General features: G+C 35.1%; 1 protein-coding gene across 11 annotated transcripts in view; it reads left to right on the forward strand.

The window, feature by feature from the left end:
• lingo1a (leucine rich repeat and Ig domain containing 1a) overlaps nucleotides 1-13942 on the forward strand; it is a 275532-nt gene that overhangs the window by 62327 nt on the left and 199263 nt on the right. For 5 of the 11 annotated variants that reach the window (XM_073942717.1, XM_073942716.1, XM_073942719.1 and 2 more), the window contains one exon: nucleotides 2061-2133. The exons of 4 other annotated variants lie outside the window; for them this stretch is intronic. The gene's annotated coding sequence lies outside the window, so the exon portion shown is untranslated. Of the gene's footprint in view, nucleotides 1-353; nucleotides 2134-12815; nucleotides 13069-13942 lie in introns of those variants that run through there. 2 more of the 11 variants (XM_073942714.1, XR_012400196.1) reach the window with 2 other exon arrangements.

The raw sequence follows: 13942 nt of genomic DNA on the forward strand, positions 1-13942 counted from the left end.
TATCGTTCTATCTATCGTTCTATCTATTTATCTATCTATCGTTCTATCTATCTATCTATCTATCTATCTATCTATCTATCTATCTATCTATCTATCTATCTATCTATCTATCTATCTATCTATCTATCTATCTATCTATCTATCGTTCTATCTATTTATCTATCTATCTATCTATCTATCTATCTATCTATCTATCTATCTATCTATCTATCTATCTATCTATCTATCTATCTATCTATCTATCTATCTATCTATCTATCTATCCTTCCATTTATCCATCCATCCATCCATCCATCCATCCATCCATCCATCCATCCATCCATCCATCTATTAAACCTTTATTTCTGTTCCAGTGCGGATCTGCTAAGTCGAACACATCTGTCTCCACTAAAACCTCACGTCTGCTCCTCATCTTCAGATGTTCAGGTATCATTCTGTCATCCTCCCACCTATATTTATTTTGTAAATGCTGTGAATGTAGTGAAAGTTCACGGTATTAAAGATGCACTTTACCACACATCTTTGTTCCAACGCAACACGTGATTGTAGAGCAGAGAAAAGCATTTACTGCAGACGTGAGTGTTGCATTATTATTCTGTTCTGTCTGTCTGTTGTTCTGTCTGTTGTTCTGTCTGTCCTGTCTTTTGACCTGTCTGTTATGTGTTTCTGTGGTTGTGTTTCTTTCTGTCTGTCATCTGTCTGTTGTTCCGTCGGTCTGTTTGTTTCTCTGTTTGTCTGTCAGTTGTTCTGTCTATCTGTTTGTTGTTCTGTCTTTCAATCTGTGTTTGTGTGTCTGCTGTTCTGATCTGTCTGTTGTTCTGTCTGTCTGTCTGTTGTACTGTTAATTTGTCTGTTGTTCTGTTAATCTGTCTGTCTGTTGTTCTATCTACTTGTCTGTCGGTTTTGTCTTTCGATCTGTCTGTTATGTATGTCTGCTGTTGGGTTTTGTTCTGTCCATCATCTGTCTGTTGTTCTGTCTGTCTGTCTGTCTGTCTGTCTGTCTGTCTGTCTGTCTGTCTGTCTGTCTGTCTGTCTCTGTCTGTCTGTTGTTCTGTCTGTTTGTCTGTCTGTCTGTCTGTCTGTCTGTCTGTCTGTCTGTCTGTCTGTCTGTTTTGTCTTTCAATCTGTGTTATGTATGTCTGTTGTTATATTTTGACCTGTCTGTCATCTTTCTGTCTGTCTGTCTGTCTGTTGTTCTCTCTGTCTGTCTGTCTGTCTGTCTGTCTGTTGTTCTGTCTGTCTGTCTGTCTGTCTGTCTGTCTGTCTGTCTGTCTGTCTGTCTGTTGTTCTGTTTCAATGTGTCTGTCACCTGTCTGTTGTTCTGTCCATCTGTTTGTTCTGTCTTTCGATTTGTCTGTTGTTCTGTATGTCTGCTGTTCTGTTTTGATCTGCCTGTCATCTGTTGTTCTGGCTGTCTTTCGATCTGTCTGTTATGTATGTCTGTTGTTCTTTTTGTCTGTCTGTCTGTCTGTCTGTCTGTCTGTCTGTCTGGTGTTCTGTTTAGTGTGTCTGTCACCTGTCTGTTGTTCTGTCTTTCGATTTGTCGATTTTCAGAGAGTTGCTCTCTGCATGCTTTGTCAAATTGTCTGTCTGTCAGTCTATTATTTTGTCTATCTATCTATCTATCTATCTATCTATCTATCTATCTATCTATCTATCTATCTATCTATCTATCTATCTATCTATCTATCTATCTATCTATCTATCTATCTATCGTTCTATCTATCGTTCTATCTATTTATCTATCTATCGTTCTATCTATCTATCTATCTATCTATCTATCTATCTATCTATCTATCTATCTATCTATCTATCTATCTATCTATCTATCTATCTATCTATCTATCTATCTATCGTTCTATCTATTTATCTATCTATCTATCTATCTATCTATCTATCTATCTATCTATCTATCTATCTATCTATCTATCTATCTATCTATCTATCTATCTATCTATCTATCTATCTATCCTTCCATTTATCCATCCATCCATCCATCCATCCATCCATCCATCCATCCATCCATCCATCCATCTATTAAACCTTTATTTCTGTTCCAGTGCGGATCTGCTAAGTCGAACACATCTGTCTCCACTAAAACCTCACGTCTGCTCCTCATCTTCAGATGTTCAGGTATCATTCTGTCATCCTCCCACCTATATTTATTTTGTAAATGCTGTGAATGTAGTGAAAGTTCACGGTATTAAAGATGCACTTTACCACACATCTTTGTTCCAACGCAACACGTGATTGTAGAGCAGAGAAAAGCATTTACTGCAGACGTGAGTGTTGCATTATGGAACAATAATGCACACGCATTAAGGAAACGCTGAACTGCTCATTCCCTTTACAACAAGGTTCTGCTCCACAGAACTATTCATTTATTCATCATGTAATAAAGTCAGCCTCTTCAGTGAATGATTTGGCTTTAAAAATTGTTCAGCAGAAAAGGCAGCTCTGACGGCTCCGGCGTTTCGTTGAGCTCCGTGCCAAAACTGGGAGATAACGAGCCCCCTGATGATCATTAGCTTGAATGACTGTATAATGAGCCTGGAAAATATGCAGAGGTCAGAGAGGAAAGCCTCTATTAAAAGCATTATTAAACCACAAGGGTCAGAGTTCAGGATGGCGAGAGTCGAGGAGTGTTTCGAGGTTCGCTTGGAGGATCTGGATGGTCACTGGGTGATACTCAGGGCTTGCTGCTCAGTCCGTTTTCAGTTGATAGCGTTTGAAAATAGAGTTTTAAATTAAGAGTTTTTTTTTTTTAAATATTAGGTTTATTTGGAACAAAATGCAACATCATTTTGCAGGCTGATTTACTGAAAGGTCAACATTGATAGGTTTTCTGTTGCGCTATTTTAGGAAGTTTGTTATGCTGCGTGTGTGGTCTGAAATAGTGTCTACAATGTTCAGAAAGTTTTTAAATCAAATGCATTAGAATTTAAGCAGGATTTATTTATTTATATTCAAATAAATAGTTTTTAAAACTATTTATGCGAAATATAAACACATTTATTGATAGTAAAACATTAAATAAATTTTTTAAGTTCCTTTAGAAAAAATATTAAGGTTTATTTTAAACTTTTTGATAGCATATATTACATTGATATACTTTTACTAGTAATAATTAAAATTTCTATATTTATTTCTATTAGAATATTATTAATGTATAGTCAGCAAATACACATTTGAATATTTACTGTAAGTCATCATTTTATTTATCCATGTAAAGTGTTAACTAAGTACTTAGTTTTATATAGTACAACTATTTTTTACATAGGTATTTATTTTATCACTGCAAAATTCAATGAAAAATGTATATGCAGATGTTATATAAATATTTATTCATATATTGTTTTTGAAATAGTAGTAAAGTCTATATGTATACAAATATTTATGTTTGCACATATATATATATATATATATATATATATATATATATATATATATATATATATATATATATATACAGTTTAATTGAATATTATTTGTACTTATTTAACACTAAACAATATAACACACTTTTATTTGTTTATATTTTATTTTTTGTATTACAAATAGTTTTATATATTTTTTTATTTATATTATTTTTAAAAATATAAAATCAATATTTATTGTAAATGCTTTTAAAATTGCTTATACACACGCACACACACACGCAAACACACACACACACGCACACACGCGCACACACACACACACACACTCGTTCAAAAGTTTGGGGTCGTGTTTTAAGATGTATTTTTGGCCTTTTGTCTTTATTAGATACGACAGTAATGTTTTTTTTTTTTAAAGATAACAATTATGTTCATCAAGGTGGCATTTATTAAATGTAAAAAAAAAATTTTTATATTTATTTAGTACTTATGGTATGTAATTTCAAATGAAAGTATACTCCAGTCATTATTGCTTTTTTACTATTACCATTAATAATGATAATAACAATAATAATAATAATAATAATAATAACAATATTAATTAATATTAGAGTGATTTCTGAAGGATCATGTGGCTCTTGAGTAATGAAGCAAAAAAATCATCTTTAAAATCCCTGGAATAAATTATTAAATTTAATAAATGCCACCTTGGTGAGCAGGAGAAGCTTATTTTAACACATTTAAAAATCCTACTGACCCCAAACGTTTGACTTTTGTTGTGTATAAATCTTTACATTTTATTTAATTATCATTTGTTAACTTTTTAATTATTTAAAACGTGAGTTAAATTTAGTTTGCTTATTTAAAAAAATTAAACCATGATCAAAATCCCATTTTAATTAAAAACAAAACAAAAATTCTCCTCTATACATGCAAGCAAGCGTAGAAACTGCCTTGTCAGGACACTTATCCCTTATAAACAAAAAGAACACAGCAGCATTCATTTTTTAAAATCTGATTACAAGACACTTTTGCGCAATGGCATCGGATCTAAAAATGGTGAAGATTGATGACTGCGATGCCAGAAAAGAGGCAAGAACATTCGCTGGAAATGAACTCCTTCTCCCGCCTGAGTTCTCAGCAAGTCCCACATCTGCTGTCCGGCAGAGTGAGTTATTTAGCCATCGCACGACCATCGGGGCTTCAAAGAAAATGATATCGCTCTGTTATAAACCAGCCATCTTCAGAGGGGTTAAAACCTTCACATCAATTCTCCGGCGTGTTCCCAAACAGGCACATGCACACGCTTTTCACAGCCGGCCCGCTTCCTCCAGGGAGCCGCGTTTCAGGAGATTCTCTGAGGTCAGGCGAGATCCGCGCAACACTCTCTCTCACTCCGCGATACGCCAGCAAATGCTAAATTAGGACACAGAAAGCCTTCATTCCAATAAAGCCTCGGTCTCCTGAGTCAACGGACAAAAAGATCAGGGTTTGCTGGAGGAGGTGGTAAATTATTCATGGCTTTATACGATTTGCTGCGAGCAATTCTCTCTCTTTCTCTCTCTCTCTCTTTCTCTGTGGCTCTTCTCTAGTCATTCTCTGCTTCTCTAGAAACTTTCCCTTCCTCCTGCCAGTCAGAAACGTCCAGTTTGATACAGATGTGTGGTTGACAGGACCCGAATATTGAATTTGAATGTTAGGACCGATCGGGAAAAACAGATACGAAGACATTTGTCAAGATAAAATTTTGGTCGGAAACTATTGGTGTGATTGCATATGTGAAAAGTTTACGTACATGTCGGTGCAGGTAGCCTTGTGGGAAGTGTGTTGATATATTGTGTAGTCTGCTTTGGGCGTCTAGAGTTTGAATCCTGAAGTGTGGACTTTTCCAAATCCCATTCATCCCTCTGTCTCTTTAAGTTTTATCCCTGGCAGTATATACTGCCTTAGCATAATAAAAGCAACAAAAAAAAAACACAAATAAATAGTATTTCACAAAAAATTATTTCACATCGATCTGCGAAATTGACTAAAAGTGCTGCAATATGCATTCCTAGAATTGTTAGACCCTATAAGTGCAGTTATGCAAATTAAGGGCAAAGCGCATGAAGATTTTTTGCTGTAATATGCATTCCAGGCCAATAGATGGCGATGCCATTTTGTAAAGAAGCACTATGCATCAGTGCACTTACAGTCCTGTAGTCCATCATTTGTTTTTGTTCATTATCCATGTAGACCAAACACATCATTTCTAACGTTTGAATTTTTCAGTTGATTGTTTTATTTCCAAATTCTAGAATTTTTCGACCCCCAAAAACACAGTTATGTAAATTAACGGCAAAGCAAATGAAGAGTTTTTGGTGTAACATGCATGCCAGGTCAGTTGATGTCAACTTGCAAAAAAGCACTATGCTTCTCCACACTTAAAATCTAATGTAGATAAAACACGTAATTTCTAAAATTAGCATTTTTAAATCAATAACTGTATTATTTAAAAATAATAATAATAATAATTTGCAGAGTCCCAAAAACGCAGTTATGTAAATTAACGCCAAAGCGCATGGAGTTTTTGTTGTATGTATTCCAGGCCAGTAGATGGCGATGTCAGTTTGTAAAGAAGCTTTATGCATCTGCACACTTGTGCTCCTTTAGTCAATCATTTTTGTTTTGGTTATTATGCGTATAGACTCAACACCAAATTTCTAAAATTAATTTTATTTTTAAAAAATGTTTATTTTCAGGACCCCAAAATGCAGTCATGTAAATTAACGGCATAACCCAGTAAAATTTTGTGCTGTGGTATACATGCCAGGCCAGTAGATGGCGTTGTCAATATATAAAGAAGTCCTTTGTATCTGGGCACTTACAGTCGTAGTCAATCATTGTTTTGGTTATCCATGTAGACCAGGGGTGGCCAACCCTGTTCCTGGAGAGCCACTTTCCTGCAGATTTCAGTTGCAACCCATATCAAACACACCTGAACCAATTAATTAGGACCTGAACACCACGTGATAATTACAGGCAGGTGTGTTTGATATGGGTTGCAACTGAAATCTGCAGGAAAGTGGCTCTCCAGGAACAGGGTTGGCCACCCCTGATGTAGACCTAACACATCATTTCTAACATTTGCATTTTTTAGTTGATAGTTTTTTTTTCCAAATTCTAAAATGTTTAGACCCCCAAAATTGCAGTTTCGTAAATTAATGGCAAAGCACATGAAGAGTTTTTGGTGTAACATGCATGCCAGGCCAGTAGATGGCGATGTCAGTTTGCAAAAAAGCACTATGCTTCTACGAACTTAAAGTCCAGTTGTTCATGATTGTTGTTTTGTTTATTATGCATTTAGATTAAACATGTAATTTCTAAAATTTGCATTTTTAAATCAATAACTGTATTATTAAAAAAAAAAAAAAACAGAATTTGCAGAGTCCCAAATACGCAGTTATGTAAATTAACGCCAAAGCGCATGGAGTTTTTGTTGTATGTATTCCAGGCCAGTAGATGGCGATGTCAGTTTGTAAAGAAGCTTTATGCATCTGCACACTTGTGCTCCTGTAGTCAATCATTTTTGTTTTGGTTATTATGCGTATAGACTCAACACCAAATTTCTAAATTTTGCATTTTTGAGTCGAGATTAATTTTATTTTTAAAAAATGTTTATTTTCAGGACCTCAAAATGCAGTCATGTAAATTAACGGCAAAACCCAGTAAAATTTTGTGCTGTGGTATACATGCCAGGCCAGTAGATGGCGATGTCAATATGTAAAGAAGCCCTATGTATCTGGGCACTTACAGTCGTAGTTAATCATTGTTTTGGTTATCCATGTAGACCTAACACATCATTTCTAACATTTGCATTTTTTAGTTGATAGTTTTTTTCCAAATTCTAAAATGTTTAGACCCCCAAAATTGCAGTTTCGTAAATTAATGGCAAAGCACATGAAGAGTTTTTGGTGTAACATGCATGCCAGGCCAGTAGATGGCGATGTCAGTTTGCAAAAAAGCACTATGCTTCTACGAACTTAAAGTCCAGTTGTTCATGATTGTTGTTTTGTTTATTATGCATGTAGATTAAACATGTAATTTCTAAAATTAGCATTTTTAAATCAATAACTGTATTATTAAAAAAAAAGAAAAAAAACAGAATTTGCAGAGTCCCAAATACGCAGTTATGTAAATTAACGCCAAAGCGCATGGAGTTTTTGTTGTATGCATTCCAGGCCAGTAGATGCCGATGTCAGTTTGTAAAGAAGCTTTATGCATCTGCACACTTGTGCTCCTGTAGTCAATCATTTTTGTTTTGGTTATTATGCGTATAGACTCAACACCAAATTTCTAAATTTTGCATTTTTGAGTCGAGATTTATTTTATTTTTAAAAATTTATTTTATTTCATGTATTTTTTTTCAGAACCCCAAAATGCAGTCATGTAAATTAACGGCAAAACCCAGTAAAATTTTGTGCTGTGGTATACATGCCAGGCCAGTAGATGGCGATGTCAATATGTAAAGAAGCCCTATGTATCTGTGCATTTACAGTCATGTAGTTCATCATTGTTTTCGTTTGTTATGCATATAGAATAAACAAGTCATTTATAAAATTAGCAATTTTGAGTCGAAATTTGAGTTTTATTTTCAAAAACGTTCATTTTCAGGACCCCAAAATGCAGTCATGTAAAAAACGGCAAACGCTGTAAAATTTTGTGCTGTTGTATGCATGGCAGGCCAGTAGATGGCAATGTTACTTTGTTAAGAAGCCCTATCTGTCTGGGCACTTACAGCCGTGAGGTTCATCATTGTTTTGGTTAGTATCCAAATAGACCAAACACATGATTTCCAACATTTTTTAGTTGTTTTATTTCCAAATTCTAGAATTTTTAGACCCCCAAAATTGCAGTTTTGTAAATTAATGGCGAAGCACATGAAGAGTTTTTGGGGGGCTACTAATTTAGGGGGGCTAATAAATCTGACTTCAACTGTATACAGAGTACATTTATAATAATAATAATAATGTTAATTCCTTACATTTATATAGCGCTTCATAAAAAATAATTTTAAGTTTTTTAAAAAGTATGTTATGATCAACACCAATTCATTCCCGAAATAATCCAGTTTGCCCCAGTAAAAACTAAAGACATGAAGACATTTGTCAAGGTAAAGGTTTTGGCTGCAAAAGTTAAAGCATAAGGTAAAATGTAAAAGTATGGCTGCAATTGCATTACAGTGATGCAATAAACTCAAAAGTTTTTAAAATTTCCCCCAAATCTGTAAAACAGTCTAATAAAGTAGTTAAATGAATAAACAAATGAATAAATAATTATTCAAGAAATAAATATGGAATTAATTATGACACTGCAGTACATTTTTATTTTTTCATCAGTTGTAGAAAATAATTGCAATGAACTCAATAAATACAAAAATACATACAATTTTGTCAAAAGTACAAAATTCAAGAGAGTGGTGCTTATTTGAAATATGAATCTTTTGTAATATAATTAATTACACTTTTTATTGATTTAATGCATCAATTCTGTAAATGTATTGAAACATTATCTGCACTGTTATCAAAATTTCAATTTAGTGCACACTTTCACACTCCGATTTATTGTGTGAGAACTGCGTACAGAGTGAATGTAGGACTGGTCAGTAATGTTTTTAAAATGGAGCTTAGTGAAGGGTCAATTTACATAAAAGGTCAATCCAGTTCAATCCATGATCAGCTTCAGCCCAAGACAAAGAATCGGAGCAAAACAAACAACAGCCTTTGTTGGCTGTGCCGAACGCGGATATCTGAAGATTCTCCTGGAGGCTTTTATCTCCAGTGCAGAAACTTTCTAAAGTCACACTGATCCTGGGCTTTGATCCGGAGCTTTCTGTTCTACAGTATCCTCTTCCTCTCTCTTCTTCTCCACAATCCCGTCTCTGTCTCTTTCTCTATTTCCCCCCTCTCATTCTATGGTTTCTTTTTACTCCACAGCATCATAGACATTGTCCCTCATTCTTGCTCTATCAGGCTTGTGCTGTCGATATTGCACAGGAACATTAAGGATCCATCACTGTCATTTACGTCAAAATGTAATGTCATTTTGTCTTGTTTTCATCCATAAAGACATCTAGGAAACATGATAAATTTGCCAGAGAATGAAAATAGTTTTTTTCTTCAGTGCAGATGTGTGAAATTAATCAAATGTAAAAAAAAATAAAATAAATAAAAGTTTTTTTAATAATAATAATCATAATAATTCCTTAAATTTTATATAGCTTTTTTCTGGACACTCAAATAAGACAGAGTGATGAAGCCAATTGTGATATGGGTATGGTTAGGAGGCCATGATGGACAAAGGGTGCTGGGGTTAAACCCCTACTCTTTTTCCAAAGACATTCTGGGATTTTTAACGACCACAGAGAGTCAGGACTTTGGTTTATCGTCTAATCCGAAAGAAAGTCCTCACTGAGCAGGGTAGAGTCCCCTTCACTTTACTGGGGTGTTAGAACACACAGACCACAGGTTGAGCGACCCCTGTTGGTTTCACTAACACCAGCAACAAAGTTTTCCCATGTGGTCTCCCATCAAGGTTATCATAGTTAACGAAAACAAACGAAACGAAAACTAAAATGTAAAATAATTGTCGTTAACTTAAAATAAAAAGAAAAACAAGTTTTTTAAAAAATAGAACTAACTGAAACTGTATTGTGTCCATACAAAACTAACGGAAACTAACTAAAATTATAGCAAAAACCTCTTTCGTTTTCGTATTTGTAAATGTATTTAATACATAATCTTACTGCAAGTAAATCTAATTCGCGCTGCAGTTGTTTGACCCTTTCGCACCTCAGAGTCTGTAATCCTGCTGCCATTGGCCAGATCGAGCCGGGTCTCCTCCAGTCATCCTCGCTGTTGGTCCCGCGACAAAAACGAGTGAACTTGACAGCAGCACAGTGACAACATTAGGTGCAGAGACTTAAAACTAGCACTTTAACACATTTGTGCCCAATCTTTTTTTTTTTTTTTCTGTATCGCGATCGTGAACGAATATTTTTAACTGGATCTTTTAAGCGAACCGGTTGAACGAGTTCACCAAAATGAACTGAATCATTTAAAACAATTTGCATCTCCTGTAAGCACTTATCCACAAACTACTTGCTTTTTAACATGCCTAATACCCCCCTCTGCCTCGAAATAATCCAATATATACTCTTATTCAGTTATTAAAACAGTAACGTTACAGCGAGATCAAATTTTAGAAGCAGTTAACCGAAGTCCGAAGTCAGTTTTAGTATGAAATTTGAAAGAAAGGTCAATAATTTATAACATTTCAATTTGATATTTGGAAGATTGAATGTAATTTAGTATGAAATTTGGTAAACGTTTTGTAAATTACAACATTTTTAATATGAAATTTGGAAGAAATGTCCTTTTTAAAATGAAATTTGGAAGAAATGTAATTTTTTATATAAAATTTGGTAGAAATTTTGTAAATTACAACATTTTTAACTAGATTTTTGGAAGAAATGTCATTTTTAGTATGACATTTGGAAGAAATATCATAAATGACAAAATTTTGAATATGATATTTGTAAGAAATGTAATTTTTAATATAGAATTTGGATGAAATTTTATAAATGACAGCATTTTTAATATGACATTTGGAAGAAATGTAATTTTTAGTATGAAATTTGGAAGAAATGTCATAAATGACAACATTTTTAAAAAATTGAATTTGGCAGAAATTTCATTTTTAATATGAAATTTGGAAGAAATGCCCTTTTTAATATAAAATTTTGATACAATTTCATAAATGACAACATTTTTATTTTAAAAATTTGGAAGAAATGTCCTTTTTAAAGGTTCACGAAACCTTTTTTTTTTTGAGATTTTACCAGATTTGTGTGTGTTGAGCATCAGTTAAGACAATGTTAGCACCTGCCAGCTGTAATTGTGTGGGAAAACTGGAAAATTTTGAGCTTTTGTCAGCTAATTTCATCTTCCGGGTTTAAAATGATTTTTGGGGCGGATCAAAATCGGTGACGTAGCTCAAAACTGCAAGTGCAATGATGACGCGTCGGTTTCTCATTATCATTCATAGCGGAGTTTTCTTATCCTATGAGAAGAGCCGGCTTCTTAATTATTCATGACTGCACGTGCTTTCCGAAGGCAAGACAGACCTGCCAGTGCCAAGCTGTGAGACACAGACCCACGGCACACAGTATTTAGCTGTTCATGAAGGGTCGTTTGTGTTTGTTTCCATGATCGACAGGGTTTGTTGCATGTTTTTCCCCGCGATGCTGTCAGGGCCGATACAGCAAAGCTGTTTGTGTGCAGCAAGCATTTTTGTTGGGAGAGCAGTATGAGAATTGGGGGATGGCGGACGTTGTTTTTTGGCATTAACTTACTGTTTTAACTTTGTGAATTATAAACTCATGCGTCTCCTCATGGTTTTTGTCTCATTTTGGGAGCTGACTGACAACTTCTTCGCTCCTCTCATTCTCCCCTGCTGGCCACGCCCACTCCTGCTGTTTGCTCGCAGAGCTCCACACCAATTATGATGCATCTTTTGAAAAAATTCTGAGGTAGACCTGAACAAAAAGTGGGGGGTGTCATGGCCCTTTAATATGAAATTCGGAAGAAATTAAATTTTTAATATGAAATTTGGAAGAAATTAAATTTTGAATATGAAATTCGGAAAAAATAAAAATTTTAATATGAAATTTGTAAGAAATTTAATTTTTAATATGAAATTTGGAAAAAAAATAAATTTTAAATATGAAATTTGGAAGAGATTTAATTTTTAATATGAAATTTGGAAGAAATGTCATTTTTATTATGAAATTTGGAAGAAATTTTGTAAATGACAACATTTTTAATTAGATTTTTGAAAGATGTTATTTTTAGTATGAAATTTGGATGAAATATCATAAATGACATCATTTTAATAAAAAAAAAATTGGAAGAAATGTCATATATGACAACATTTTAATTGGAGGTTTGGAAGGATTGTAATAAATTACAACATTTTAATTTGAGATTTTGGAAGAAATGCCATCAGTGGTTTACAGATTAAAACAAAAACAATGTTTTACTCCAAACACACAGCTATAAATCATTATATGCAGCATCATCTTGTAATTCCAACTTCTAAGGAAAATCTACACAGAAAACAAATGATGAAGTACATCTCCCAAATGGTGGCCAAGAAACATTATAGTATCAAGAACAAAACGGCGGATAACCCAAAATAGCACACCTAAAAATCTCGTAGTGCATTGCAGGAGATACAATTGAGATATTCCAGAGATCTCATTTGTAATTTCCTTCCCCGTGGGACAGTTTGTTCCATCAGAAAACAGCTACTGTGATGCCAATGAAGAGAACAAATGTGATTGGTGCATCTTTTTTCTCTCTCTGTTTCCAACACTCGGCTTCCTCGCTCTACCTTTAGCTCTCTCTCTCTCTCTCTCTCCCTCTCTCCGCTGGCTGACTGTAGGTACGCCCTCTGCTCGAGTGTGTGTGTGCGCGTGTGTGTGTTGGTGTGGTCAGACTCTGCTTGTGTGTTCACGCGTGTTGGAAGCAGGTGGATCACGGATGCGTCTTCCTTCAAGGCTGTGTTTTGCCAGTCCCGGACCGCATCAGCATTCTGGATATAATAGGATACGGACGCACATTGACACATCGGACAGGCGTTAAACAATCTGGTAAGAGGTGTTTTTATTACTCGAGAAGCTACACACACACACACACACACACAGTTTGGCAGCAAAATGAAGCATTCTGATTTTCCCCGAAACGCACGTTTGCTGGAGAAATCCGTTAATATTTCAGACATCAAAAACGACTATATTTAGCTTGCCAGCCGCTTTCTTTGCGCCTTGTGTTTTGTGCAGGACAGGCGGATCATTTAAAGAGCAGGAAGGGAGGGGTTTTGGGTGTACAAACTGGCAACGGAGAAAGAGAGAGAGAGAGCACGACAGGTAGAGAAGCCTCTAAAGGACTGTAATGAACATCAATGTTTATTAGATTCGGCCACTCCAGCTTTAATTTCTCTCAGTGCGCTCGGGAAACTAATAAAGGAGAGATGTGATTAGGCGTCATGGTAGAAGAGCAGCTTCCACTTTCTCTTCCCCTCCAGTTATGAAGCTGAAATAAAGGTCCTGGGGGGATTTTAGAAACATTCGTGTGTGACTGAGATGATGTTTAGGTTGCCTGCGTTTTTGTTTTATTTGTCGTTGATGACACAGATAAGCTTGAAACATGGCATACAGTATTTTAGATGAGGATCTACTGACCACACGTCATGGGGAATATCATCTTCCTGATGAACAACGATTGATTTCTGTGCCCGATGTCATGTGATTGCTGTCAGTGGATTTCTATTCATTTGTTGTTTTCTTGTATAATTGTTTGGCAGTATGTTAATGTCCTTTAATCAAGATGGATTTAATAAGAACTAGATGGGGGTGGCATGGTGGTTAGCACTGTTGCCTCACAGCAAGAAGGTTGCTGGTTCGAGTTCCGGCTAGGCCAGTTGGCATTTCTGTGTGGAGTTTGCATGTTCTCTCTGTGTTGGCC

This window comes from Danio rerio, chromosome 25 (genome assembly GCF_049306965.1).
Source record: "Danio rerio strain Tuebingen ecotype United States chromosome 25, GRCz12tu, whole genome shotgun sequence".
NCBI lineage: Eukaryota > Metazoa > Chordata > Actinopteri > Cypriniformes > Danionidae > Danio > Danio rerio.